Consider the following 25414-nt stretch of genomic DNA (forward strand, 5'->3'; position numbering starts at 1 on the left):
GAATGCACATCACACTGTAGTATAATTTTTCATGCAATTGCTTTTCCCATGTGAAGGAAGCAACCATGTGCTATTTATACTTGCATCTCCGGCACCTTGCTTAGGGGCTAAGTAGATAATAAATGTGCGAGGAATAACTGAATGAACCAGTGAATACATCACGAGGCTCAGGGACATTATGACATATATCCAAGAAAACCCAACCCATAGCAGAGCCAGGCCTTGAACCCAGATCTCAATTTTAAGTCCAGGCTTCCTTTTACAGCATCAGACATCCTCACCCCTTACTGTTGACGTTTCCCTGGCCTTCTAGTTCACACATTTAATTTGGTTTCTGGGTCACTGCTTTGCTGGCAGAGTGGTAGTTATCACTAGAATTGGCTACACAACTTGCAGGACCTAGTGCAAAATGATAAGACAGGGGTCCTTGCTCAAAAATGATGAAGAAAGCAGCAGCAGAGCATTCAAATGATGCAGGCATAGGTTGCCTACCCACAAAGTTGGGACCTGGTTTACCACAGAGTACCTTTTTCCCTTAAGGAGATGTACCTGGTTTCTGACTGCATGAACTGTGACCTGTGTAGTTTGATTGTGTCTATTCCTGGAGCAAGGGGCTTGATCAGTCACCTCCAGCAGGAAGGGCATGGTGACAGACCTGTTGCAGAACTAAATTCCTGGAGAGGAGACCCTGCCCAGCATGGTTGAGCCCCCACACAAGTCCTCCCCATGGGTTCCCTTTCCCCTCCCTCCCCTGCCCCAGAACAGTCCTCAGAGGGACAATAGGGTAGTGAGTGTGTGACAGGGTCACGTGAGCCATGTGGCCTTTCATCCTCCAGCTTCTGTGTCTGAATGACTCCCTCTGATTTCACTTAGAATCCCAAATAATCCACTTGCACAAAAACATCAGTGAATTCTGTCACCTTTACGTGACACAGAGGAAACTTGAGGACATATACATTGCACATATTAGTACAACTTATAATCCCTCAACAGGTGTTTCTCTTCTCCCCTTGCTCTTCCCTTTCTCCCCTTCCCTTCTCCTTCCTTCCCTTCATGGCCCCCAGCCACCTTGGACCTACTCCCCATCCCACCTGCCCTTTATGAAAAGTAGTGCAGTTCAGCCCTTCCAGCATCGAACTCCGAATGGAGAGACACAGGTGACCCCTCTGTTGATGGAACCTTCTCCATTTATAAGGTCATCATCTTTGCTATTCAAGTGAGCCCCTTGGGGTCTTTTTCCCTTCACCTAAAGTTATTAATACATTTGTTTAATGCATGTACAGTGAAAGAGTACAATTTTCTTTATTCTTATTGCCTCTTTCATTCTGGCTTTTACATAGGACATCCCCACTCCTGTATAGCCATGGGGGTGGGAAGAGAGTGGGTGGCTAAGGCAGGGGCCGAGCCTGTTCTCTCTAAGCATGGTGAGGTCTTTTCTCCTGAGTCCCTGGCAGGAGGGGAATATCTTCCTGGCATTCTGAGTCTCAGTCCTGGATTTATGGTACTGTCTATACAGTGATCATTTTGTGGTCACTGCATGAACTATGAGCCCACTTTTACTTTGTAAGCCAACAAATTTGGTCCAGGCAAGTATCACCACCAGAAAGAAAGGGTAAACATTTCTTTTGCTGTTTTTACTTTTTGAGACAGTCTCACTCTATTGCCCAGGCCGGAGTGCAGTGGTGTGATCTTGGCTCACGGCAACCTCCGCCTCCCGGGTTCAAGCAATTCTCATGCCTCAGCCTCCCACGTAGCTGGGACTATAGGGGCCCGTCACCACGCCTGGCTATTTTTTTTGTATTTTTAGTAGAGACAGGGTTTTGCCATGTTGGCCAGGCTGGTCTTGAACTCCCGGCCTCAAGAGATCCATCTGTCTCAGCCTCCCAAAGTGCTGGGATTGCAGGCATGAGCCCCTATACCCAGTTCAAACATTTCTTTTAAGCACAGACTTTTATGCATTTTGGTATTGTCAGGAGAGAATGCTTTCTGTTTGGCAAGGCTTTGTCTTAAATAAGAGAAGTGCTTTTCCAATAAGATACAAACTTGAAAGGAAAAGAACACAGGCAAGAAATATTAGCTGTTTGGGTGAAACAGACAGATACTGTCTGCTCTTTCCTCAAGAGAAACATAACACCAGGACTAGTGTTACTAGGTGTGGTCTCATGAAGTCAGCTGGCTCAACGTTGGATGGAATCCTGCTCTTTGGGAGAGCAATATTCATGTGTTAATCTAGTATGGCAGTCGGTTTCTTTTCAGTGGAAGGAAAACTCAAATGAAAAACACAAAGCCTTAGCATCTTTCCTGACCAAGCTCAGGGGTGTGAGTTTAGGTGATGGGCTGGGTTTTCGTTCTCACTCCTGGGAGGGTGCCAGCATTGTCTTTTCCTGGATAATGGGGTGTGCGGGACTCTTGCATGCTCCTTTTCCTTCTTATTTCAGTCCCAGCCCAGCCCCTCTTCTTTCTTCTCGTTTAAACCAAGCCAGTAGCTAACCCAGGGCAGCTCCACAGAGAGGGGCCTCTTGAGGATGGGAACTGCTTTTGTTTACAGTAGTGTCCCAGGATTTTGCTTAGTGCCTGGTGTATAGTAGCTGCTCAGTAAATACTTGTGGAGTACAGAAGAAAAATGGAATGGGGAATTTGCAAAGCAATCCCGTATAAAGCACTGTGGCCCCTATTCTGGAGCAATTTACAAACTCAAGAGCAGTAAGACTGAGTAGCCACTCAAGGGGCTGTATTCACAAGCCTGGGGTGGTGCGGTGCTGGATGTGCTGCAGCAGGTGCCCGTGCCTGTCTGTACTGGACATGACTGAGACCGGTGCTGTTTGCAGACAGCAGCACATTGCCAGCGATCCTCAGAATCTGGAAGGCAGGCAGGAATTGGAATTGGAATGGATTAGTGGCTGTCTGCTTGTAGGCAAAGCTGTCTGAAATAGAGTGCAAGAATCAGTGATGTCCGTCATGGAACAGGATTCTATGAATTGAAAGGGACGTTAGAAATAATCTAATTCAACCTCCCCTTTCTCCGTCTCTGTCTTTTCCTTCCTGCTCTCCTTTGGCAGAGAGAGAAACCGAAACCTAAAGAGGTTAAGAGATATATTCAAACCACCTCCCCGGTGATCTTACTCCTGGAAAGTGGTTCTTAAACATTTTAGGGTCACTCTTTGATAATTGGATGGAAACTCTGTACTTGCATCACAAAATGCATATCCTCTGAATTATACAAAATTCTGCATATTCTGGGGATTCCTGTAAGTTACTGTTTATTCCCCCGACCTCAGTTTATTTACACCGTTGCCATTGGACAATGTCAGAAATGCCCCTGGGGTTAAAGCAAAGCTTAATCTTCACAAAGATTTTAGGTCCAGCACCTTTTAAGGGCTACAGAGCCAAAAGGCAATTTTCCTATTCTGCTGGGGAGTGGTAAGAAAGCTGTAACTATAAAATAAGATGAAAAAAAAAAAAAAAAAAAAGAAAAAAAACTACAAAAAGGACTAGTGTGATTGAATCTCAGGGGTGAAAAACTTTCTGAGTGGAAGAACTTGGAGAATGTAGAGTCATTGCCCACAGTGGGGGACTCTGGTCTCACTGTTTGAAGGATTGCAAACATGCCTAGGTACAGTCGTAGCACATATACCTTGGGGAACAATGTCTCTCTGGCAGGGGGCAAGTATAAGATGACTTAATAAATCTTTTCCATCTCTAATTTCTATGATTCTGTGAAATAAAAACGTGAGTCACAGACCTTCTAAAAAGCAGGCCATTTCAGAGCTGGCTTGATCACCAAGATCAGAATTGAAGTTAATGTCCACTTCTGGGAACTTAAATGTTCAGACTGATGTTCACAGGGAGGGCAGTCAGAAGGACATTCTGGAATCAGTTGATTTTCACACTGTTGCTTTTCAGCACTGGGTACTTCAGAGGGTGTAATAAAACAAAACTAGTCAGATCAAATATGTGAGGAGGGCTGTCTGACATTCTGTTCTTGTCCCCACATGAGGCTGGGACTTCTGTGTCCAGGAGACTTGGCTGCTGGTTCTGTGTCATTACTCTGTTTAACATCACCAGGACTGTGCAGAACTACCATGGCCATAAGGATGCCCAGGTAGACAGAGATATAATAATGTGGTCTTGGGTCCATTCATTCATTCATTCACAAATTTAGAAAGAATCCACCTGACCATGAGTCTATTTGACATTGTATACTGTGTCTATCACATGGAAGCACCCTTGGGTCTGCCTATTGAAATCAGAATAGAACCCAAATTCCTTGAAATGGCATTCAAGGCCTGCCAGCGTGATCTGGCCCCTGCCTACTCTGGCCTCATCTTCCTTTCCTTCTCCTCATTCACTGCGTTCAGCAAGCCACCCTTATTTTTACCCCCTCAAATGCCAAAACTTTACTGATCTCAGGACATTTGCACTTGCTCATCCTTTTGCATGAGGGACAGCTTTGATCTTTCTGTGGTGTCCTTAGCACCCCTCAGATCCCCAACTAGATATCCCCTCTTCAGAGAGGCCTCCCCCTTGATTGCAGAGCTAGTGCTGTGGTCCGGCTCACTCTCTAGACTTTCTCTAGAGCACTTGCCTGTACTGGGTCAGCATCATGTTTGTTTCTGTGTTTATCACCTGTCAGAAAATTAGTTCTAGGGCACCAAGTCTGTCTCATTCACCACTGTATCCTTAGTACCCAGAGCTATGCCTGGTATATAGTAAGTGCTCAGTAACAACCTGTGGACTAACCGATTAAACAAACTTAAGACACCAACTGCCTGCCAGAAACTTTCATATCTGTTGTCATGTAATGTTTATAGCCTTATAAACTATCATCCATATCTTTATAGGTGAGGAAATGGATTTAGGCAGAGTGACTTGTTCAGGATCACAGAGCAAATAAGTGCCAGAGTGAGACTTAAACCCAAGTCTTATAAACACACATTCCAAGCTCCACCTGCTAGACCCCCTCATGCTTTTCAGGGGATCGTATTACGAGAAGCCTGAACACTTCAGACGTTTGTAGGAAAAGCCTCAACATTCTCTTCCTGATCTAGCCAGGGAGTTTAGCTCTTCCAAGATTTTCGGCTTGAGGCTTACAACCTTAGCCGATAACTCACCTGCTTCTGGAAACAGGCCCAGGGAAGGCCTCAGCATGGCACCTTGTCCCCCTTCCTCAATCTTTTCCTTGTGACTTCCACTTCTGTTCTGAGCCACTTGGGAGTTAGCATCACTGACTCCATTCACCTATAGGGCCACCGCTGCCCTGCCTCTTCCCCTTCCCCTTCACAACCCAACCCTCAGGTTATACTGAGTTCAGAGAATTCTGCCATAGGGCTGTCATAGGAAGAGGACCTGTCCCATATCTTGGCAATTGTGTGGGCCTTCCCGTTTTCTTTCCCTACAGGTGCAGGGGCTGGTAATTAGATCCCAGCTACAAACAGTCAAGGCATGAAGGGTTCTTAGGGTCAGGAACTCCTCCCTTATCCTGATATTCCAGATCATTCTGAGAAACCTGAAGTAAAAACAGTAGCATAATAGGGTTAAATCAGTATGCTTTATTCTTCCCCTTCCCTTCCTTCTTCCACCACCCCCTTCTTTCTTCTCTTTCACCAAGGAGCATTTACTGGGTGCTGTCAGCCCTGAGTTACATGAGAGTGATTCAGGGGCAGATCAGACATAATCCCTGCCTTTGCCTAAGTCTGGAAGAAAGAGTTAGAAATGTAAACACATAAGTATAATTAAAGTTTTATTTTTCTCTTGAATAAGCTGGACATACAATTCTAGGTAGACTGGGATTTTTCCTCAGAAGATACCACTTCAGCACCTTTTGGACTTCGTTATTGCTGATGAGAAGTGTGTCAAACTCTAAGTGCCATTCTTTGCAGATAATCTGTTATTTTTCTTTTTCATGTTAAAGAATTTTAAAAAGAAACATTGATAGTATATAGTTTCACTATGATGTACCCAGGTATGGATTTATCTTTATTTTTGATCTCAGAATTTGAAGTACACTCTAAATATGGGGGTTTTTGTTTTCTTTAATTCTAGAAAAATCTAAGCTGCTATCTTTTCAAATATTGCTTCTCCACCATTGGTATTATTATGGACCTTTCTCTTCTCTCTTCCACATCTCTCTTAACTGTGTCTATCTGAACTGAGATTGGTCTATGCTGAATTTCCCAGGCCTGTTTATCTTTTCTGTTTTAAATTAAAATTTTTAAAAATATAATCACAAACTTACAAAACAGTTGGAAGTACAGTACAAGTAACTTTTTTCTACAGACCTATTTGAAGGTGAATAGCTGACCTGATGCTACATCACCTTCAGATGTTTTAGTGTGTTTCCTATCCCTAAGGACATGCTTCTACATAGTCACAAGGAAATTGTCAAGATCAGAAAATTAACATTGTCACATTGCTACCAGACTCCCTTCAAAGCTCACCCTGTTCCAGTTATAGCAAAATTATTCAAGCTGGAATCACATGTTGCATTTAGTTGTAATGTCTCCTTTCCCTCTTTTGATCTGGAATGGAGCCTCAGTATTTCCTTGACTTTCATGAGCATGAGGTTTTGAGGAGTTACAGGTCAGTTAGTTGATGGGATGATCATCAGTTTGGGTTTATCTAATGTTTCTTCATGATTAGATGGATCTCACACACCTTTGGTGGGAATATCACAGAAGTAAGTGGTGGGTGTTCTTCTCACTGTATCCATCAGGCGGTACATTATTTCACACCGCCTTTAGTGATCAGGAAGCCACTAAAGGGCACCTCACAGGGAGAAGGTATGAAAAAGCTGGATCTTGTGATGATCCTTTTTTTATTTTATTTTGTTTCACTTCATTTCATTTCATGTCTTAGGTATTTACTGAACATCTAGCTCCAAGGGGTTATGTGCCAACCTCAGAAAAACAGAGGATTTGGGATAAACTCTGAGAAGCAGAAAGGGATCTAAATAAAAGAAAGAGAGTGAAAACACATATGAAGGCAAGAAAAAGCATAACTTATGTAGAAGCGAGACAAGAGTGAGAAGACAAATAGGCAGTTCCAAGTGGGTGCTACAGGAGTGATAACTCCCAATTTTGGGGTAGATTGGTAAAGGCAATGAATAGATAATAGGGAAGTGATATGTTCACCCTCCCATCACCCTCCCGGCTGGGCGCAGCCAACTAGACACTACTTAAAATCTCCATACAACGGTACTTCTCTTAGACCAAAGGAGCAGTGGCCAGAACTCACCTGCCTTGGACTATGAGTTTCTAGGACAGTTTCCTTAAGACACTTGTATTCCACATCACAGTCGTTTTTAAATAACAATCTTGAGCGAGGCTCTCAAACATAAAATCTTTAAGTGGTTTCATGGCAGTTGCAAAAACTGGGTGGCCTCAACAAATTTATTCTTCAGATAATCCTGGGCAGTTAGAATTCTGGGTTGCTATTTTCAAGACCAAAAGTTAATTCTCCTCTTGTTTCTTACAGAGTTGCCACTGCTATATATCTGTTGAGAAAATGCTGAATGCTGTGTTCATGATTAAATGAACTCAACATTTTAAAATCAATGGTAATCTGTGTTTTAATTCCCAACCCAAATTTCAGAAAGTGGCAAGGTCTAACACTTTTCCCCATCCAGAATCAGGTAATATAGAAATAATATCTTGCTTCCCTTTCTCCTCTTAGTACATCTCCAAACCTATGCCCCAAACTCTTCGGCTAACACGTCTCTTGAATTAATGTGTAGAGAGTTTCCCAAGATCAACACTGACATCTTTCATCAAAGCCTTAATTCAAAACTAACTGGTGTTTTAAGGTAACAGAACCAGCTGTGCACACAACATGCTTGCCTGAGACAGCTCTGCAAGATCCAGGCATCTTAATATAATCCTTCAAGCATGAATGAGCCCCGCAGCTCCCTGGAATCTCTGACCGGATAAAAAGCAGGCAGGAAACACTAACTCTGTGAATTTTGCATTCCACATTGAGTACACCTGCTTTGACCCCCTGGGAATTTTTTTCTCTGTAATTCCAAGTATTTGGATCAAGCATCTCAGTCCCTAGCAATCTGACAGTTCAATTAATATTGTCATACCTAGATAGATGGGGCTATAAAACATCCATGTGTCATTATAATATGCCCTATTTTTTAGGAGCCACCAAAACTGGAGAGGGGTCTTACAGTCACCACAGCCTTTGGATCTACAAACTCATGATTACAGAAAGGTCCCTCCTGTTCTCAGGTGCCCTCCCTTCATGGTTCATTCTAGCAGGTGATCAATTACCAGTGTCATGGGTCAAAAAGGCCATTTATCTGCTGCATACCCCACAGAACTTAGTCCCTGAAGACACAACTTACTGGTGGAGGCTTTCCATATGCTTTACAGCCACAGTCTAATTCCTCTAACAAAAAACTTCTTTCCTTGGGAGCTCAGGAACTGAGGGCAGACAGATAGCCCTTTGCTTCTAACATCATCTTCCTCTTGTCTAAGAAGAGGCTGTTTTTCGTTGGCACCATAGTAATTCCAATCTGAATATTTGGAGAGGATTCTGACATAAGATTGCCTGATTTCAGAGACACTGTACAACTTGCAGAAACTGACCCTTTGAAGAAGCAGAAAATCTGAACTGTGCAAAAATACAACAGAAAAGGGCTTCCAGCTTTTGGAGGTACTAGGCAGATTTCATTTGAGAGAACTGGAAAAAATGAGATGAATTATTTTTCAAATAAAGTAAAATAACCTCATGTATTTACATTATTAGGCTCTGAAAAGATTGGAGAAATCAAATTGGCTTCCATGTAACTAGAAGTCTTGTCTTGAAATGGTCAGATGCTTCTACTGCTGTCATGATGCTTTTAAAAGTTTACAATATGCTTTTAATTGAATTCTGCCTATGCGCCTCAGTTTCTTCTTCAGAAGCATTCAAGAAGTTGCCTGTTTTTTTCTTCTGTTTTATAGAATGCGTTAGAAGTTTCCAGATGTACCTTAGATTTGCTGTGTGGCTCTAAGAACTTAGAATGGGGACTACAAGTTTTCCAAAGCAACATATTCTGTGACGTTTAATGGGGACCAATTTAATTTTGCAAAAATATGGCAGAATGACATTTTCTTTCCCTTCCTTCTCCTTTTCTGGAACTGGGAGCAAGATCGTCTCCTTTCAAGGGACCTGGCCATAAAACATAATAAAAGATCTTTGAAATTCAGGGAAAAGAGACGGAGACACTTAAGTAACACACCAGAGTTTTGCTCTCAGAATATTCAGGCACTGCCCCTCTTCTTCATGACCTCCCTTCTCTATTGCAGTACCTGAAGCATACACATCCGCACCACCTCCACCAGCACCACCCGCCCTAGCTCCACAGAGAGGAACAAACAGAAGCTGGGAGGAGAAAAGAGGAAAGTTTGGGAAAGGTAGAGATGATCATGAGGAAGAGAAGGAAGGGAAGGGACAACCAGAGAAGAGGCTTCTAAGGCCCATCAGAGGACATTCAGTATGGGCTAGGATAACCTTGAAGGGAAAAAAACTGATTTTTACTATCTACTGATCGCCAAATGTGTTGGATCCTTCAATAGTAAGACTTTTGTAAAGGACTGTACATTCCTGCCTTCCAGAAGTCATGGGTGGGACTTAGAGTTTCCATGCATGTGGTTAAAAGTTGTAGAGAAGTCTCATGATGCTAAGGACAATCTAGGGTTCACAGATTCGTACATTAAAAAAATAAGAATAAGGTTCTCTGTAAAGATAGACTCACAGATTCATTCTTTGCTTTCCACTGTGTTAAATTAGACTAAATTTGGCCTAAGGATGCCTTTGTACTTGGGTCCTTACATAACAAATGTAACCTAACTTAGTACATAAACTAACTGAAAGCCTAACTTAAAAGGATGTTTCTGTAACAAATAGCTGAGTCTCAGACAATCACAGCAGCTAAGCATCAGTCAATCCCAAGTGGCCAGTTGTTGAAACTATGTTCAAATAAGGTAAGCGCCAAGATATAACCAATTAAGCTGACTCTATCTCACTTCTGTTTTCTGTATCTCATTTTCGTTTTCTGCCCATATAATGCTGCCTGATCATGTAGCCAACTGATGTTTCTCTTAACCTGTTCCGAGGTTCTGTTCTGGTTCTGAGGGCTGCCCAATTTGTGAATAATTCTTTGCTCAAATAAACTCTGCTAAATTTAATTTGCCTAAACCTTTGCTTTTAACAACTTTCTTCCAAATAATAGACAAAAAGAGATGAAACCATAAGACATATCTAGGCTCAAAATATCTATAAAAATCTAAATTCAGGGCTGACACTGTGGGCCTGCTGGGTTCTGGAGTCAGAAGCAGTGATAGCCAGGAGCTGCTGGAAGCAAGACAGGGTAATGAGAACTAAAGGTTCGGTAGGCATTGGGCCAGGTTCCCTGCAAGAAGCCATAAGACTGGAGTTTTCTTGATTATGTTAACAGCTAGAAAATAAAAGGTTACTGACCCCATAAAGGGAACTGTAGCTTCATAAGAAGTTGTGAGCCCAAGGGATATGGGAACAAAGAAACAAAGCTTCATGACAAGAAACTAAGTCTGCCATCAAATCTCAATTTTAAGACCTGGCAGCTTGGTGATAAAGCAAAAATGGAACAATAAAAAAAAGAACTGGATATTAAGAAAGAGAAAAAAACAAAACAACAAAAGCTCTCACTTAAACCTGCAAACCAAAATTCTAAAACACAAGAAACCTAATACCAGGAAAGTTAGCCAACAAACTTGAACACAAATTCACTCCAGATGAAATAAACTCTATGGTAGAATTTCAAAAAATAGTAAGCATTTAGGATACTCAGAGAAATAAATGAAAGAAAGATACCATTAAACATGGACCAAAAATTTATAAAATGAAACACAAAAATGAAAAAAAGGACTGCTACACATGATTTTCAAAAGCTTATTTGAAATATTGGAAATGAAAAATATAGTCACTACAATTTTTAAAGACTCAAAAGATGTGATGTACTCTAGACTAAAAGCAAAGAGATAATTAGTGAAATTAAAAATAAGGTAGAGCAAGCAGAATGAGAAGATCATCCACGCAGGAGCAGCCTGGAAAACAAGCCAAGAGGGAACTCACACGTGGGGGCAGCCTATATGTTGCATACATATATGCATACATGCATACATGTTTATATACATGCATATCTCTATCTATTGTATGTGTATATGTAAGTATATAGAATACATATGCACATATTCCCTAGCTCTGTCCACTGAGAGGGCCTTGGGGCACAGACACCACAAGAACCATGAGCACACCGACTACCCAGATATTGGCTTCTAAGTACTATTCTCCACTGCAAGATCAGGGTTTCTTTAAAAAAAATTCCAGGGAATTTTTTACAAGGACCGCCCTTGTCGCTGCTGTTACCCCCAAGTCCCCAAGCTGCTCTGTGTTTTCAGGAGCCCTCCATGTGCCAGGGCAGGAGTGGAAAGCTGGGCATGTTCTCTTCTCTGTTACTCTTTGCTTTAAGGGTATGAAAACAGTGTGACTTTGTCTGTTTCCTACTGGGAGCTCAGAGTAAACACAGCTATACACTCTTGATTAACATCTCTCAACCTCCTTGTAATTCAGATAAATCCAAGTGAGAGGCATCGTGCTGTACTCCATTTATTCATGTACTCCATTTATTCATGGACTAGTGAATAAATGGATGAATGGAGTACAGCATGATATCTCAATTCAATGACATCCTGTGGATCTGACCCTGAACCCCTTATTGGTTCAGGGTCAGATCTATAGGATACAATGGTGATCCAGTAGATAGCATCCTTGCTCTCAAAAATTTAGGGCTATGGGCCGGGCGCGGTGGCTCATGCCTGTAATCCTAGCACTTTGGGAGGCTGAGGTGGGCGGATCACGAGGTCAGGAGATCGAGACCATCCTGTCTAACGCGGTGAAACCCTGTCTGTACTAAAAATACAATGCCAATAGCCTGGTGCAGTGGAAGACGCTTGTAGTCCCAGCTGCTCGGGAGGCTGAGGCAGGAGAAATGGCATGAACCTGGGAGGCGGAGCTTGCAGTGAGCCGAGATGGCGCCACTGCACTCCAGCCTGGGCAACAGAGTGAGACTGTATCCAAAAAAAAAAAAAAAAAAAAAAAATTAGGGCTATGGTACTGAGTGAGCCAACTTGGTGTGTCTACCTCCTTTGTCTTTAGGTGTTTTCCCTGTAAGCGTCCTCTGATTCTTAGCAGGTGGATTCTAGGCAAGTCTATCCCGCTCTTCTGCCAGGTGAGGCCAGGCAGTTGTAATGGGGCTGGAATTAATCCTACCTGGAGGTGACAGTGGGCCATGCAAGGGGTGGGTGGATCTCTGAGTCTTTTATTCCCTCCCTTCCAAGATCAGGTGCTTAGGGCTTACCCTTTCACACTACTATTCAATGTCAGACTCCTACCCTTAGTTTCAGAAGGTTTATAAACCTGATGAATAGGCCTTGCCCATGTGGGACAGTTTGGATGGCAAGGCCAATTCTTGCATGGTATGCAGCTGATGGTGGAAACAAGGGCAGCTTAGATGGCCGTTCAGTGCAGGTGGCAAAGGAGCGCATGAGAATGGTGGCTGATGGTGTGCAGGTTGGGATCAGCTCCTGCCTGGATCTTAGGTACTGGTCAGTGGCCACGCGTGTTGGGCATGGCCCTGGGCAGTCACTCGGAGCTGACCCAGTTCCTTTTGGTCCTGTCTGTCCAGGTCCGGCCTCCTCACCATAGATTCACAGAGCTCTGTCCAGGTCAGACTCTACACTTCCTTGGCTGGGCAGCTCTCCTCTGCTGTCCATATCACACTCTCTGGTCTTTGTCTATTTTTTTTTTTTTTTTGACAATCCATTCATTTGAGCAGTTTCTCAAAGAGGATGCTATTGGCATTGTGATAATTAAATAGTCATAATTAAATCCTCACCCCCATATTTCCAGCTTAACCCTACTTCCCAACTCCACCATCCTTGAGAAGGAGGGGGAGGTACCACTTCTCTCGCAGATCCCAATGACAGGGTCATGGGCACAGACTCTAAGCCTTGTTTCCTTCAGAGTTCAGCTTTTGAGTCTCAAAAACTTTTTTTCCTCTCAAAAAGGCTGGTTTCTACAACACAAAAATGTTTGGCTTTCCTCAATTATCTTGTTTCTGTTATGAATTTTTAATATCCGTGTACAAGCTTAGAAATTGAATATTAAAATGGTCTTTTTGCATCCCTGCTGTTACTCTACCTGGGGCAATGAATGGGTGGGGGTGGGATACGGCCTGGCAGTTCCAAGGAAAATCTGTGTTCAACATTTCCAAATTTCAATGCAGTGCCCATGTCTGTCTCAGCAGAAAAAATATAGCTTAGGCTCCAGTGGGTGCCTTACTCCATCAGCTGTGGCTTTCTATGACATCACCTGGAGCATCGTCCACTCCCACATTGGCACCACTTTAATCAAGATAGGCAAAACACAGCATGGCTTCTTAAGATGTCCAAAGCTAAAATCGAAGAATCATTTGCCAGGAGGTGGGGGGCACAGATTTAGGAAACAGATGACAAGACACGTTTCTAGTTTGAAGCGAATAGATCTGTAGCAGAAGACAAGGACAGCTTTGGAGAAATTGCAGAGCAGTTGAGGGTCCCAGGCCCTCAGGCGAAGGTTAAGAAAATTATTCAGAGTAAAAGCAGCATCTCATTAGAAAATATGTGTGAGGTAGATTGGTAAATCATGAAAACGTATAAAAGCCGAGAATGCTTATCTTGCTTTACTAATAAGTGAACAGCAATCGGAATGGCAAAGAGTAAAAGACGTAAAAGAGCAAAATGGCAAAGAGTCTGTTAGCACTAAGCGTGGCCAAGGAGGTCGGGTGGGGAGTGAACATTTGCTTACTTAGCCATTAAGATGGTGAACTCAGATATCCAAAACATTCTGGAGTATAGTTTGACAAAAGTATTGATATCCTTAGAAAATATATACTCTTTGATAAAGTAATTTCACTCTTGTATACACAAAAAAACCCAGCATTATAATGGAGAAAAATTGGAAAATATCTAAATGTAAATCAGCTGAGGATTAAATAAATTTACAGCATAGCCATTCACCATGATAATGTTGATCTGTATTTATTGATCATGAAATGTAACCATCTGGTTTTTGTTAAAAATTTTTTTTTGATATACAATGAAATACATAATTAATATATAAAACTTGGTGAGTTTGAAGGTAAGTATATCCCCTGAAACCATCACAATAATCTATGCCATAAACCTATCTATCCATCACCTACAATCACCTCCAAAAGTTTCCCCCATTTCTTTGGTTATTACTTTTGTGATGAGAGCATTTAATGTAAGCATATTTTAAATTATATAATACAGGATTATTAACTATAGGCACTATGCTATACAGTACATCTCTAGGACTTATTTGTCTTGTCTAATAGAAATTTTGTACCCTTTAACTAACTTCTCCACATTTCTCCTCCTCCACCATGTGTTTTGAGTCTCAAAAACTGTCACTCTGTCACCCAGGCTGGAGTGCAATGGTGTGAGCTCAGGTCATTACAACCTCTGCCTCTTGGGTTCAAGTGATTCTCCTGCCTCAGCCTCCTGAGTAGCTGGGATTACAGGCACTCACTACTACACCTGGCTAACTTTTATATTTTTAGTAGAGATGGGGCTTCGCCATGTTGGCCAGGCTGGTCTTGTACTCCTGACCTCACGTGATCTGCTCGCCTCGGCCTCCCAAAGTGCTGGGACTACAGGCGTGAGCCACTGCACCCAGCCATATGTTTTTTAAGTGGGAAAAAAATAAGACAGACTATAAAGCATCTAAAGATATATATATAATTTCCAAACATATATATATATGTTTGGAAATGTCTAAAAGGATGTATGCTAAAATGCTATCTCTGGGCTGTAAGATTGTAGGCAATTTTCATTCTTTTCCTTATAATTTGTATTTTCTTAATGCTTGGTAAAGAGAATAATCAGAATAAAAGAAGGTACTTGCCCTTAGGAATGCAATTTAGGTTATTTGTGCTTTTCCTCTCATCAGTAGCCAGAAAATGGCTGGGAAAGATGGGACAGAGAAACTTGCAAGGGTCCTGAGACTGCCCTGGGAGCCTAAGGTGATAATAGCTTTTCTTTCTGGAATAAGGAAAAAAGAAGATTCAATAAACAGTTAAATGGAGTTTGTATTTCTTTTAACTTTTGTTCTGCCAAGTATATAGCCCACGTGTAAGAAGAAGGTATTTGTCATACCATGCTAGTATTTTATTTATTAGGAGGAAATGATGTATTTTGATGTCCTCACAGAGGTAAATGGAGCATGCTTATTTGTCTCTGTAGGACTATTTGCACTTTTTATCTTTCTAACAGCATCAAAATGGAGCTGACCGCACCAAGATTGCCTTATGCTCATTACCTTAGAGGAGGTCTGAATTGTCTGGAGGAAGCAGGCACATGGGGAAAAATGGAGACCAAGCCCCAGAATGGTTAATGAAGTGTGGTTTAGAAACCCAGTTTCATATTTATTTTTCAAAGGAGTTTTGTTCTTTAAACAAAAGAAACAAGCACAGCAAGCATGGCCATACCTTGGTGGATCCACAGTTAGGTCTGAGCTTGGACCTGTCTCCTCTGCATCTGCAGTGGAGCCATGCCTCACTCGACTCAGAAGCAGGTCATGTGTATGTGTGAATATTAGGGATTGTAGGAGGGTTATTAGCATCACTGGAAGCCTCAAATTTGAACTCCATCTTAAAGACTGGTATTTTAGTGGGAACTGAAATGATAAGAACACATGGACACATGAGGTGCAGGGGGAACGCACACACACTAGGGCCTGCAGGAGGGTGGGGGTAGGAGGAGAGAGAGCATCAAGAAGAATAGCTAATGGATGCTGGGCTTAATACCTGGGTGATGGGATGATCTGTGCAGCAAACCACCATGGCACATGTTTACCTATGTAACAAGTCTGCACATCCTTAGTTGTATTTTTTAGACCACTTTATTGGGGCATGATTGACAAGTAAAAAGCTGTACATATTTAGGGTATACAACTCCATGTATTTGGGGAGAAGTATACACCTGTGAGACTATCACCACCATCATATCAAGGCCATAAGCACATCCCTCACCTTCCAAAGTTTCCTCCCACCTTCTTTATTAATGTCATTATTATTTAATTATTCATCTTGGTGGTAACAACAGTTAACATTAGGTTTACTCCCTTGGCAAATTTTAAATATACAAAACAGTCGTGTTAGCTATAGGCGCCATAGTAGATCTCCAGAATTTATCTATCTTGCATAACTGAAACTTTGTACCCTTTGATCATCACCTCCCCTTTCCTCTGCCCCCAGGGCCCTAGCGACCCACCGTTCTACTCCCTGCTTCCACGGGTTAGACTATTTCAGATTCCACGTGTAAGTGAGATCACAGAGTATTTGTCTTTTATAGAAATCACCAGTATTTTATTACTTTTATGCCAGGAAGACTCTAAGTTTTGTATTATGTACATCCTTTAGTGAATAGAAAAGTGTGCTGATAGCTTTTGTGAATGTATTTCTGAAAAGTGCAAGAAAATGCATTATTTACAAGCAGTTGAAACATTCCTTCTGCAATTTCATCTATGAGCTTCATTTTCCCAAACCCTCATGAATACCAAAAGGTAAACTCAATCACAGCACACAATTAGTGGCTTTATATGTATAATTCTTATTTGATCATTAAAACAGTTTCTGAGCTCTGCAGACCAATCTCTTCTCCCCTCTTGACCCTGCCAGCCCTTATTTCGTTGTAGCTTTATGCAGTGACCTCCGCCCCTGCCAGCCTTTTTGTCTGGCTAGGCCCACATATGCGTAACTGAAATATCATGAATTCCAGATGAGTAGGATCCAAATTTGTGAGCTTGCTCTATATGCTTATTAATTCCACTGCCCCACACAGGTGGAAATGTGGTTTTGAGAGATGTTGGACAGTGTGAATGTTCCTCATACACTGCAAGGATGGAAAAAACATGTGCTAAATAACTCTGAGCTGACCGACTGTAAAAACTCATGGTGCGCAATAGCTCTTAAATTTTTATAATGGCCTGCTTACCTTTGGTGGTCTCGTTACTAGGCTTCAGTAATTGTTGTGTTGGGATTCTGTCTAATGGTGGAAGCATGAGGTAACATTGCTTTAAGATTTCTTAAATGAGTTAATACCTGGGAGGTGCCCTTGACCCTTTTCACTCATTAAACAGAATTTCTTTGTCTCTTAGCTTATATTAAATACATTTAAGAGGACAAAAGAGTTCCTAAAGGGAATAAAAAAATGTACTGGAGTGAGATGTAAGAATGCACCTAGTCAAACCCTGCATACAAGCTTATGATAGGAAGCTAGGTGGTGGTCTACTTTGTTAGGTTAGAAATGTTCTTGAAAGAACACCAGCTACCAAAGGTGGGAACTGTGTGTATATATTGAAATAAAGTGGGAAAAGCAGGTCAGCATGAAGATTAATAGGAGGCCAAAATGGCTTTAAAAAATAGGAATCGAAATAAAGTGCTTTTAAAGTTTCACTTATTTAATTAAAAGTCACAGTTATTCATTTATCTGAAGCTGTGGTTGCTTTCTAGATTCATGGTTAAGAATATTGATTCTGGTGCTAGACTTTCTGTCTTCAACTGTGGGCTAGCTTTGTCATATTGGGTGAGTTGTTCACTTCTGTAAGCCCTAGTTTTCTCATCTGGTAAATGGGGATGACAGTAGTATCTTATAACATTGTTATGTGGCTTAAAGGAAATAATCCATATAAAACATCTAAATAGCATGATGCCTGGGACTAAATAAATACTGTTAATTTATGAGTGCTTCTTGTTCCACAGAAGGTGTTATTTCTGTATTTCTGCTCTAGACTTGAAGGATGTAATATATTTTTAATATATACTTTATGTCTTCACATGTTTTTTTTTTTTTTTGAGACAGAGTCTTACTCTGTCGCCAGGCTGGAGTGCAGTGGTGCAATCTCAGCTCACTGCAACCTCCGCCTCCCGGTTCAAGTGATTCTCCTGCATCAGCCTCCCGAGTAGCTGGGACTACAGGTGCCCGCCACCATGCCCGGCTAATTATTATTATTGTTAATATTATTTTTTGCATTTTTAGTAGAGACAGGGTTTCACCATATTGGCCATGATGGTCTTGATCTCTTCACCTCATGATCCACCCGCCTCGACCTCCCAAAGTGCTGGGATTACAGGTGTGAGCTACTGCACTCAGCCTTCACACGTATCTTATTTGATTCTTCCCACCATATTTTGAGGTAGGCAGGGCAGGTGTTATTATCACCCTGTAATAATCAGGGTAGGGTACGTAATATAGTTTGGATATTTGTCCCCTCCAAATCTCACATTGAAATTTGATCCCCAGGGTTGGAGGTGGGGCTTGGTGGGAGGTGTTTGGGTCATGGGGGTGGATCACTCATGAATGGCTTGGTGCCTTCCCCATGGAAACAGGTGAGTTCTCTGTTAGTTTATGTGAAAGCTGGTTGTTGAAAATAGCTGGCACCCCTACTCTTGTTCTCTCTCATCTTCCCTCTCTGGTCATGTGATATGCCAGCTCCCCTTCTTCTTCTGCTATGATTGGAAGCTTCCTGACGTCCTCACCAGAAGCAGATGCTGGCACCATGCTTCTTGTACAACCTGCAGAACCGTGAGCCAAATAAATCTCTTTTTAAAAATAAATTATCCAGCCTCAGTTATTCCTTTATAGAAACACAAAACAGACTACGACAGTAGGCTTCAATAACAAATAGGCCCCCAAAACTTTGGTGGCTTAACCCAATCAATGTTTACCCACTGCTCATGAAACAGTCCAAGGAAAGTATTTTGGGTTAGAGGGCAGTTTTCTTTCATAGGGTCATTCTGGGATGTATTTTCTGGCTTTGCCATCCTTTAATATGTAGACAAACAGGTCCTCATCGTTACCCACGTGCAGCTGGTGGGAAGAGGAAAAGGTGGCACAATACATTTTTGGCTTGAAAAATGGCTCACGTCACTTCTGTGCATATTCTGCTGGGTAGGAATGACAGTCACATGGCCACGTCTAACTAGAAGGGACACCAAAGATAGAGTCTAGCTGTGTGCCTGGAAAGAAGATGAAACATATGACAGATTTATGGTGAAGAGCTGGCCGTCCCTGCCACACATGCATTTAACAGGGTGAAACTGAGTTCCTGGAAGCTAATGCAACTTGCCCAGTGTGGCATAGGTCTTTGTAGTCATCGTCCAATGTGTTGGGATATGATGTGAATCCTAGCTAGAATCGTAATTAGGGGCAGTGGGGCAGTGAAGAGGATGTAGAAGGAAAATAAGACAGAGCTGGGGTCACAGAGAGCTAGCCTGACATGTGGTGTGGGGATGCCCATCCAAGCAAATTCCTTGGAGGGTGCTCACAGCTGCTTTGTTCAGTGCTCCATGCCACTTTGCTTGTATTTCTTGCTGTTTCTTTTTCCCATTTGTAAACATCTGCTGGGCCACTTGCCCTGATAAGCAACTTCAGCAAAGTCTCAGGATACAAAATTAATGTGCCGAAATCACAAGCATTCTTATGCACCAGTAACAGACAAACAGAGAGCCAAATCATGAATGAACTTCCATTCACAATTGCTTCAAAGAGAATAAAATACCTAGGAATCCAACTTACAAGGGATGTAAAGGACCTCTTCAAGGAGAACTACAAACCACTGCTCAGTGAAATAAAAGAAGACACAAACAAATGGAAGAACATACCATGCTCATGGATAGGAAGAATCAATATCATGAAAATGGCCATACTGCCCAAGGTTATTTATAGATTCAATGCCATCCCCATCAAGCTACCAATGAGTTTCTTCACAGAATTGGAAAAAACTGCTTTAAAGTTCATATGGAACCAAAAAAGAGCCCACATTGCCAAGACAATCCTAAGTCAAAAGGACAAAGCTGGAGGCATCACGCTACCTGACTTCAAACTATACTACAAGGCTACAGTAACCAAAACAGCATGGTACTGGTACCAAAACAGAGATATAGACCAATGGAACAGAACAGAGTCCTCAGAAATAATACCACACATCTACAGCCATCTGATCTTTGACAAACCTGAGAGAAACAAGAAATGGGGAAAGGATTCCCTATTTAATAAATGGTGCTGGGAAAATTGGCTAGCCATAAGTAGAAAGCTGAAACTGGATCCTTTCCTTACTCCTTATACGAAGATTAATTCAAGATGGATTAGAGACTTAAATGTTAGACCTAAAACCATAAAAACCCTAGAAGAAAACCTAGGTAGTACCATTCAGGACATAGGCATGGGCAAGGACTTCATGTCTAAAACACCAAAAGCAACGGCAGCAAAAGCCAAAATTGACAAATGGGATCTAATTAAACTAAAGAGCTGCTGCACAGCAAAAGAAACTACCATCAGAGTGAACAGGCAACCTACAGAATGGGAGAAAATTTTTGCAAGCTACTCATCTGACAAAGGGCTAATATCCAGAATCTACAAAGAACTCAAACAAATATACAAGAAAAAAACAAACAACCCCATCAAAAAGTGGGCAAAGGATATGAACAGACATTTCTCAAAAGAAGACATTCATACAGCCAACAGACACATGAAAAAATGCTCATCCTCACTCGCCATCAGAGAAATGCAAATCAAAACCACAATGAGATACCATCTCACACCAGTTAGAATGGCAATCATTAAAAAGTCAGGAAACAACAGGTGTTGGAGAGGATGTGGAGAAATAGGAACACTTTTACACTGTTGGTGGGATTGTAAACGAGTTCAACCATTATGGAAAGCAGTATGGCAATTCCTCAAGGATCTAGAACTAGATGTACCATATGACCCAGCCATCCCACTACTGGGTATATACCCAAAGCATTATAAATCATGCTGCTATAAAGACACATGCACACGTATGTTTATTGCGGCACTATTCACAATAGCAAAAACTTGGAATCAACCCAAATATCCATCTGTGACAGACTAGATTAAGAAAATGTGGCACATATACACCATGGAATACTATGTAGCCATGAAAAAGGATGAGTTTGTGTCCTTTGTAGGGACATGGATGCAGCTGGAAACCATCATTCTTAGCAAACTATCACAAGAAGAGAAAACCAAAGACCGCATGTTCTCACTCATAGGTGGGAACTGAACAATGAGATCACCTGGACTCGGGAAGGGGAACATCACACACTGGGGCCTATCATGGGGAGGGGGGAGGGGGGAAGGATTGCATTGGTAGTTATACCTGATATAAATGAATTGATGGGTGCTGACGAGTTGATGGGTGCAGCACACCAACATGGCACAAGTATACATATGTAACAAACCTGCATGTTATGCACATGTACCCTAGAACTTCAAGTATAATAATAATAATAAAAAAAAAAGAAGTTTCAACTCTCCACTGAGATAAAACAATAGCACCTCCCCAGCTGCTATTGTTGCAGGCATCCTGGCTGCAAGCTCAAGGAGAAAACCTTGAATCAATTTGTCTCATGGAGGCCAAGGAGTTGGCTGTCTGCCCTTCACAACTTGTTAAAGTGAACACTTAGACTCTAGGGGGGCCAGAGGGTTGATTCTTGCTCCGTGATCCTCCCCACTGATTGTTTTAGGTGCTGGGATGTCAGTATCACAGTTCTGAGGGCGGGGAGGGGTTTAGTGCTGAGCCTTCCATCTCTTTCTTGCCTGAAATGCTTTTAAAAAGTAAAACTTCAAATTTCCTGGAATTTTGCCTAGATACTTTTTCTCTCCCAGCCAGACTCAAATGCTCCCCCAAAGTTGTTCCCTTGGGACAAGAGTCTTAAAAGCCCATGGCTCCTCCCATTCTGGGAGAGGTGGTTGCTACTCAGGTCACATACACTTCAGACCCACAATGGAGGGGGCCCCCTCTCCATCCTGGCCGATGGCCGATTGGACCAGCCAACAAGTTTTGTTTTACTTGACATGAAAGCTGGTTGAAGTTAAGCAGGAGACATGTTTTTGTTTCTTTAATAAATAAAAGTAAGGACTCTGTACATGAATAAAAGTAAAAGTCACTCCCCTGAGGTTTTTAGGCTTCCAAAAATAGTGCCAAGCTTAGCCAAGGCCAATGCAGCCAGAATTTCCATGGAAAGCTTCGCTGGTGAGGAAGAGGCAGTGCCAGGGGATGTACAAACAGGCTGCCCCGTCTTCTCCCCCAAGCCCTTCCTGTCTCAGCCGCTGGGAGTTTAGAAAACAGGTTTTTGAAATCGGGTTCATTTTCTGGTTTCAGATAAAGTCAATGCAGCAGCAGCACTATTTATTTATCATGGAATCCAATTCAGGGGCTGCAAGGGCTCTGGGGAAGTGGATGGCGAGGTGGTTTCCATTGGAGAAGTTGGGGGAATTTGTCCTTGTCAGACAGGGAAGACTTATTTCTTGAATGAAAGATGCAGCAAGAAAATTATACTAAACAAACAGATGTTTTTAAAAAGTCTGTTTTAAAGTAGCTTTCTCTTCCTCCAAATAATTGATTATTCATGGCAAAGGTAAACTGGTTAACAAGAAATTGTCTGCCAGTATTTTGTGCTAGAGATTCCCACTCTTCTGGGTTTGCTGCACAGCTTAGAGGGCTGCTCATCGTGTCCACCTGCACCCATAGCCCAGTTGTCTCTCCTTGAACGAGACTGAAGTATTAGCATTTTTCTGTCTAGCACACTTTACTGGGTTTTAGGGGAGCTATTAGAAATATGAGAAAAAAAAGAACCGTACTGGCCAGGGTGGGTCGCACCACCTCTGCTGTACAATGACCCTTAGAAGGTGCTGTGGCTCAGAGGAACAAACCTGAAGTTTCAGGAAAGCGGATTTTAAAAATAAGCACGCTTTTGGGGGAGGGAGAGGGATGGTGACATTTTTAGTTATTAAAAATTCAGCTCTGCTTGGGAATGAGTGCATTGTTGCTTGAAAAATGGTTTTTCATAAATGAATCTGTTCTTCATGAAATCAAGGAGACTTAAAAAGGGCTCAGAAGGTAAAATCAGAAAATTCTCCAAGGGGTACCTCAAGCTGAACAAAAGAGGAAAATACTCTTTTCTGCCATGTCAAGTTGTAACTTGGTTTTTCTCATGTGCTCTCATTTGGAGGGGGTGTGTGTGTGTCCAGGATATGGAGAAGGTTTAATTACACACATTACCCATCAGAAACTTACCGAATACCAATTTGAAAGACAGAAAAAGTAAACTGGAATAAACAGTGATTATAAATTTTATTTTAATTCATATTTTTCAGTGGGCCAAATAATCATGGCAACAGGACTTTTAGAAGCCCGTCCTGTGAAAGTCATTTTCTGCCTGTGTTTGGAAAGGGTCTGTGAGTCTTTCCTCAGGAAGTCAGTAACCCTACCTGGTGAGGTGATCAAGAGTTTGCTAGCACAAGAGATGAAGGTGTGTCATCTTATTTCCCTTGATTACATTGTGGAGGAAGGTAGCAAACTCATTAACTGTGAAAAATAATACAACATATGTTTTTATTCTGGAGTCTTCAAAGAAATGATTTTTTTTTAATTTTAGTTTTTTTAAATTATACTTTATGTTCTAGGGTACATGTGCACAACATGCAGGTTTGTTACATATGTATACATGTGCCATGGTGGTGTGCTGCACCCACTAACTCGTCATTTACATTAGGTACACCTCCTAATGCTATCCCTCCCCCCACCCCATGACAGGCCCCGGTGTGTGATGTTCCCCTTCCTGTGTCCAAGTGTTCTCATTGTTCAAGTCCCACCTATGAGTGAGAACATGCGGTGTTTGGTTTTCTGTTCTTGCGATAGTTTGCTGAGAATGATGGTTTCCAGCTGCATCCATGTCCCTATAAAGGACATGAACTCATCTTTTTTTATGGCTGCATAGTATTCCATGTCGTTTATGTGCCATATTTTCTTAATCCAGTCTGTCATTGATGGACATTTGGGTTGGTTCCAAGTCTTTTCTATTGTGAATAGTGCTGCAATAAACATATGTGTGCATGTGTCTTTATAGCAGCATGATTTATAATCCTTTGGGTATATACCCAGTAATGGGATGGCTGGGTCAAATTTCTAGTTCTAGATCCTTGAGGAATCTCCACACTGTCTTCCACAATGGTTGAACTAGTTTACAATCCCACCAACAGTGTAAAAGTGTTCCTATATTTCTCCACATCCTCTCCAACACCTGTTGTTTCCTGACTTTTTAATGATTGCCATTCTAACTGGTGTGAGATGGTATCTCATTGTGGTTTTGATTTGCATTACTCTGATGGCAAATGAGGATGAGCATTTTTTCATGTGTCTGTTGGCTGCATAAATGTCTTCTTTTGAGAAGTGTCTGTTCATATCCTTTGCCCACTTTTTGATGGGTTTTTTTTTTTCTTGTTAATTTGTTTGAATTCTTTGTAGGTTCTGGATATTAGCCCTTTGTCAGATGAGTAGATTGCAAAATTTTCTCCCATTCTGTAGGTTGCCTGTTCACTCTGATGGTAGTTTCTTTTGCTGTGCAGCAGCTCTTTAGTTTAATTAGATCCCATTTGTCAATTTTGGCTTTTGTTGCCATTGCTTTTGGTGTTTTAGACATGAAGTCCTTGCCCATGCCTATGTCCTGAATGATATTGCCTAGGTTTTCTTCTAGGGTTTTTATGGTTTTAGGTCTAACATTTAAGTCTGTAATCCATCTTGAATTAATTTTTGTATAAGGTGTAAGGAAGGGATCCAGTTTCAGCTTTCTACTTATGGCTAGCCAGTTTCCCCAGCACCATTTATTAAATAGGGAATTCTTTCCCCATTTCTTGTTTTTGTCAGGTTTGTGACAGATCAGATGGTTGTAGATGTGTGGTGTTATTTCTGAGGACTCTGTTCTGTTCCATTGGTCTATATCTCTGTTTCGGTACCAGTAGCATGCTGTTTTGGTTACTGTAGCCTTGTAGTATAGTTTGAAGTCAGGTAGCGTGATGCCTCCAGCTTTGTTCTTTTGGCTTAGGATTGTCTTGGCAATGTGGGCTCTTGTTTTTGGTTCCGTATGAACTTTAAAGTAGTTTTTTCCAATTCTATGAAGAAAGTCATTGGTAGTTTGATGAGGATGGCATTGAATCTATAAATTACCTTGGGCAGTATGGCCATTTTCATGATATTGATTCTTCCTATCCATGAGCATGGAATGTTATTCCATTTGTTTGTGTCCTCTTTTATTTCACTGAGCAGTGGTTTGTAGTTCTCCTTGAAGAGGTCCTTCAGATCCCTTGTAAGTCGGATTCCTAGGTATTTTATTCTCTTTGAAGCAATTGTGAACGGGAGTTCACTCATGATTTGGCTCTCTGTTATTGGTGTATAAGAATGCTTGTGATTGTTGCACATTGATTTTGTATCCTGAGACTTTGCTGAAGTTGCTTATCAGCTTAAC

At 41.7% G+C, this 25414-nt stretch overlaps 1 pseudogene across 1 annotated transcript in view; it reads left to right on the forward strand.

Moving 5' to 3' along the window:
• The window catches only part of LOC104654925, a 508543-nt pseudogene that overhangs the window by 108814 nt on the left and 374315 nt on the right, over nucleotides 1-25414 (forward strand). Inside the window, exon 2 of the transcript XR_004059307.1 lies at nucleotides 23268-23422. The product of XR_004059307.1 is annotated as an uncharacterized LOC104654925 (transcript). The remainder of the gene's footprint in view (nucleotides 1-23267; nucleotides 23423-25414) is intronic.

Source organism: Rhinopithecus roxellana, chromosome 9 (genome assembly GCF_007565055.1).
Source record: "Rhinopithecus roxellana isolate Shanxi Qingling chromosome 9, ASM756505v1, whole genome shotgun sequence".
Taxonomy (NCBI): Eukaryota; Metazoa; Chordata; class Mammalia; order Primates; family Cercopithecidae; genus Rhinopithecus; species Rhinopithecus roxellana.